This window comes from Saccopteryx bilineata, chromosome 2 (assembly GCF_036850765.1).
Source record: "Saccopteryx bilineata isolate mSacBil1 chromosome 2, mSacBil1_pri_phased_curated, whole genome shotgun sequence".
NCBI lineage: Eukaryota > Metazoa > Chordata > Mammalia > Chiroptera > Emballonuridae > Saccopteryx > Saccopteryx bilineata.
In genome coordinates, this window is record NC_089491.1 from 370,285,270 (window position 1) to 370,291,012 (window position 5,743).

Below are 5,743 nucleotides of genomic sequence, written 5' to 3' on the forward strand. Positions count from 1 at the left end.
GGGGAGGCCTCAGTGCCCTCTGAGGCTTCAGTTTTTTAGCTCATTAAATGGGGTTTCCTCTCGGCCTGAAGCCAGAGACTCCTTGGGCTCATCTGAGGAGAGAGTCTCCTGGGGGTGGGGCTGGGCAAGCAAGGGAGTTCTTTCTTCCTGCTTCTCTCCTTGGTGAAGGGACGGTGTCCAGGGGCTGAAAGGAGAGAAACAATGAAGCCAAAGGACTGGCCCTTTAGGGGCCTGCAGCCTTGAGTTGGAGGCACCCCAAAATGTAGGGGAGAGCCATGTGTAATAAGCACATGCAACCCAGACACAGGGTACACACACACACCATCCACTGAGCAGAGCATCATACAGACAGGCACTCACATGACACAGCCACACAGGGACAGCGGAAGCACGCTCCACACGTGCCATGCACACAAATGCACATCAACACAGACATGTATTAAACATGTACACAAATGCACAAGCCTCCCCACATCAAGAGAAGATGGGCGGCCCTGGCCGGTTTGCTCAGTGGTAGAGCGTCGGCCTGGCATGCAGAAGTCTCGGGTTCGATTCCCAGCCAGGGCACACAGGAGAGGCGCCCATCTGGTTCTCCACCCCTCCCCCTCTCCTTCCTCTCTGTCTCTCTCTTCCCCTCCCACAGCCAAGGCTCCATTGGAGCAAAGATGGCCCGGGTGCTGGGGATGGCTCCTTGGCCTCTGCCCCAGGCGCTAGAGTGGCTCTGGTCGCAACAGAGCGATGCCCCGGAGGGGCAGAGCATCGCCCCCTGGTGGGCAGAGCTTGGCCCCTGGTGGGCGTGCCGGGTGGATCCCGGTTGGGCGCATGCGGGAGTCTGTCTGACTGTCTCTCCCAGTTTCCGGCTTCAGAAAAATACAAAAAAAAAAAAAGAAGATGGGCAATGTGAGGAAGGTTCTGGAAGAAGACAGAGATGACAGCATACAAGGGAAGAAATTCTGAGTGCAAGGATGGACATGGATGTGAAGAGGGAAGTCAGGGAGAGAGGGAAAGGGGAGGAAGTGCCGTGGCTTGGGCCTTGGTCATCCTCAAGACCTACTCTGGCCAGGGTTCCCTGTCAAGTGAAAGCTCAGCCTGGCAGATCCTGCCGAGCCTGACCCACCTTGAGAGGAGGCTGGGGAGGGAGTGCCCAGGGCTTAGGAGAGTGGGATTAGGAAAGGGTGATCAGTTCAGAGTAGGCTGGACAGCCCTGGCTGATTGACTCAGTTGACTAAGAGCGTCGTCCTGTAACAAGGTTGTGGATTTGATCCCTAGTCAGGGCACACATGGGAAACAGCCAATGAGTGCACAACTGAGTGGAATAACAAATGAATGCTTCCCTTCCCTCAACCCCTCTCTCCCTTCTTCTCTCTGTCTTTCTGAAAATAAAAAAAAAGAAAACTGGCCAGATAGCTTGGTCGGAGCACCCCAGAGCGCAGAGGTTGCCAGTTCAGTTCCCCAGTCAGGGCACATACAGAAGCAGCTCCATGTTCCTGTCTCTCTCTCTCTCTGCCTCTCTCAAAGAAAAGAGGGGGCTGGGGGCCAGAGGAGAAGCGGGCAGGATGCTGGAAGGAGGGAAGAGGAGGAGATGCAGAGGCGAGTGGCTGGGGAGGAGCTGGGCCAGAGGTGTCTCAGCTGTTGGGACCAATCTTCCTAGAGTATTTTTTTCATGTGGTTTGTGGATTTGCATTATTTGGAGAAGGGGATCCTTCCCTCCCAGGGAAGCTGGGGTAAGATAGGCCACAGCCTATCCAGGGTGTGGGCTGGACCTCACCCTTCCACACCCTGACTTCAGGATTCTGGGGCTTCCTTCTTTTTCCCCCCCGGGCCTCTGCCCCCTGAGTGGGCTTCCAGAGTGGCATTGCAAATGCAGATGCCTTACGAGAGGCATTAACTCCGCAGAATAAAGCAGCAGATTCCCCAGCAGAGAGAAGCAGGCCTGAGGTGAGGAAGACATGCACCCCTGCCAAAAGGTGTTTAAATCCACCCCAAAGCCAACCTGGGAGCTTCGGGCCGATAGACCAGCCTCCCGGCCTGTGACTCTGCCTTTCAGGCAGCAGAGGGCGAACGACCAAGAGACACCCATGCGCACAGAGAACATACAGATGGCTAGGGCTAGAGAAGAGTCCACTAGTACCACAACCTACAGCCCCCAGAACTGTGGGTGCACACGGCTGGTATGAGGGGAGGTAGAGCTGAGTACCCGCAAGCCTGATTGTAGGTCCCCTGGAGTTTCAGCAATCCGGTGGGGAGTGTCTTCTCCCCGCCTCCAAGGCTTCCACAGAAGTCTCGAAGACTGCTCATGTGAGAACCAGGAGCAGGCCAGCAGGATACAGAAGGGGAAGCTGCAGCAGCACACTGCCCTGCTGGCCCAGATGGAGTGCAGCCAGCAGCAGCCGTGGCCACAGGGACTGAACAGGCCTCCCGGAGGGCCAAGGCGTTCATGGGCCTTGCAGCTACCCATTCAGTAGAATCATGCCCAGGTGCTAAGTCTCAGAGATGAGGGTAGGGATTGGAGGCCAGGCCTAAAGTGCTGGGTTTGGGGTAAGGCCTGCCTGGCCCTGGAACCTCTCTGCAGCAGGTGCAAAGGCCTTTCCAACCTCTTTCCCTAAGGCATTTTGTAGACAATAATCTGTTACCATTGACATCCCGGTAGCTGGCAGGTGAAGGCCCCATGGCTGGGAGCAGGGGGAAAATTAGGGGGATGCTGAGAGCAGAACTACAAGGGGTTTCCTGCCCAGAGGCTGGGGTCACTGAGAGAAATAGTGATTATATTGTAACCTTCCCTCCACGCCAGTCTAATTTGCTCATCTCTACAACCTCAGGGTGGGTGTGTGTGCGTGTATGTGTGTGTGTGTGTGTGTGTGTGATGAAGAGAGGGATAGATAGGAAGCTATTAGGATGGTAGGTGGATGCATGAATGAATGAACAAGATGGAAAAAGGAAGAGAGGAGGGATATTAGGAGAAATTATGGGGGGAAAAAGAACTTGTGTCCCCCACCCCCTTGGGGTCTGGGGCTATAGAAGTTGGGGTAGAAGAAACCCCTTTGACATTCGGGGACCCCAGTGCACCCGAAAGATCATGTATTGATATTGGCAGAGGTCCTTCAGCAGAACCATTTTATTCATCAATAGTTTTCTGTGCCCACTACATGCCAGGTGCCAGCAGGGCTCCTGTAGCCTCAAAGCATCGTAGCTCCAGAGCCAGACCGCCCGAGTCCAAAGACCAGTGTTGTCCCTACTGGTGGTGTGACCTTGAACATGAGTTTTTAATGTTTTTTATACAAACGTGTCCAAACATTAGTTTTGAACGTGTGAATTGAAAGGACACTAAACAAATGCCAACATATAGCAGCCACTGTTGTTCTTTATATTAAAAGCTATAATGAATGCCCAGGGAGTTGGAGTGACCCAAGTCCTCAGTCCCACCTGAGCTAGAGTGATATCAGGGTTCCCATGTGTGTAGTTCATGTTGCCTGCCCCTCTTCCTGCTCTCAGCATTTCAGAATATCTTCAAACAGTTCAGCTCCAGTCTGACAGGCACTGTGGACATGCACAGTATGAGAGCTGCCCTGTACACTGTGAGAGTCCAGCTGAGCCCACAAGAGATGTGTGAAGCACTACAACAGGCAGACTTGATGGTGGGTGCCCCTATCTCTGCTCTCTCGTCCGCTCCCACCTCTAGCCCTAAAGAATGCCTCTCTTACCTACAGAATCCCTGGCTTGGTCCTATTTTAAAGTTTCCTCTTCCAGGAAGCCTGCCTGACCAACCTGCCTATCCGATAGCCTCTACACATTTATGCTGTGTTCATCCTCATCCTGACTTGAGGCTTCACCTAGGGCAAGAGCTATTCCCCTTCCACTTAACCAGGGTTGATGCTTGGCTAGAGACAGTACCGGTGTTTCTATGCTTGGAACTACTGGCAAGCCTAATGCTTGTGCAGGGTAGGCCTTCTGCAGGGGCAGGCATCCACAGCACCCTCTCCTTCTCTCTTCCCAGGCGATAAAACTGTAAGCTTCCAAGACTTCCTGGGTGTCTTCCCTGACAGCTACTGCCTCATTCAGCACTGGGTGTGGGTGAGTGGCAGGGCTGGTGGGGCAAGTGGCTTGAGGGGAGGCTCCACCCAACCTTCCCCCATGATCTCTGACAGGAGGTCAGGTGAGGAACAGTGGGTCTGTGGCCCCCAAGGTCCGCAGATCCTGTTCTTAGAGACCCTGCTCAAGTTGATGGGGCAGGGCTTTGTGCCTTACATGTTAGGGCAGGAGGTGATGAGGTGGGCAGTACTGTATCCAGGGCCCAGGATGGGGGGAGCAGACTCTGCCGGGTACAGGGCTTCCCTGATGTTCCTGCCTCTGAATTCTGGGTCCGTTTCCTGCGCCTCAAACCGCCGCAGGCCAGAGACTAGTGGCTTCCTGTCCTGCTTTGGTTTCCCCACCTGTGAGATGGAGAGGCGCGTCGGAGGCGGTGTCTGAGGCGGCTGCTCCACTTTTCTCCTTCAAGCCACTACTCGGAGAAGCAGCAAGGGCAGGTCCCGCGGCCAAGGCTACGCGGCGCAGTCATCAGGCTTCACCTTTTTCTGCCAGGTGCGCCCCTCTGCGGCCTTTCCAGCGCTGAGATGGCAGGCTCGCTGCGTAGACTGCACAAAGCGGGCGCGCCCCTTTGTGGGGCTGGGGGCACCCACTGGAGTGGGAACTCTCACTCAGGACCCGCTCTTACGACTGGCCCCCTCTTCCCCTCCTACCGGCTTCCCCACTCCAAGTTCGCGTAGCCCCTACTCTCGGATATCTAACCTGGGCGCGCAGACGTGACCGTAGCACAAGACGCGAAACTTGGCCCGGAGTTCCGAAGTCCGACTTCCCAAGTCCTACCCCTCCATCCACCCCAAGCTCGGGACCCGGGATCGTGCAATCCACGTGGACGCGGGGGAAGGAGCTGGGCCTGCGGACATGGGCGGGTCATGAGAAGAGTGGGGCGTGAGAATAGGGGTGGGGCAGACAGATGGGATGTGTCTATCGCGGAGCGGAGGGGTAAACAAAAAGTGGGAGCAGGACTACAAAAAATGGGAACAGGGCCGGCGAAGGTGGAGGCCGGACAGATGGAGATGTATGTAATCTGAGGTCGTCACGGACGTGACTAAGGATAGGGCAGGGTACCCAGATAGGAAGTTAAACTAGTGGAAATGGGACAGGGCGGGCACAAAGGCCAACAGAACCCTTCTTCATCTCAAACCCGAACAAGGGAGTGGACCTTCTACCCATCCCCTCTGCCTCCTGCAGGGTTCTCAGACCAGACACTAGAGCAGTGATTTTCAACAGAGTGCTGCAAGAATTTTTAAAACATGAAATACCTATTTTTAGTCATGGGCACTGACCTCTTTTCCCTGAGCTTGTCAAATAAAAAATAAATAACAGCCAACACAACAATGGCTGTCTGGTGTGAACGAATCAAAATTATACCTATATTTTTTTGTCAGATCAGCAAAAAATATATGTTTTGGTGTGCCACAGAATTTTAGTCATTAATGTGCGTCATGAGATGAAAAAGTTGAAAATCGCTGCACTGGAGTATAAGCGCCCTGCAAAGCTGGCTCCCTCCTCCCCAACTCTAGTGCAGAAGCAGCGCTTTCCCCCTCTGCCAGCCTGTTTGTAGGTCCCTGCTATGAAGAACTTGTACAAGTAAACCGTTTGTTGAACCAAACTGGCTGTGGTGTGGTGGGGCACAGAGTGGATGCAGATCTTTTGCAAACAT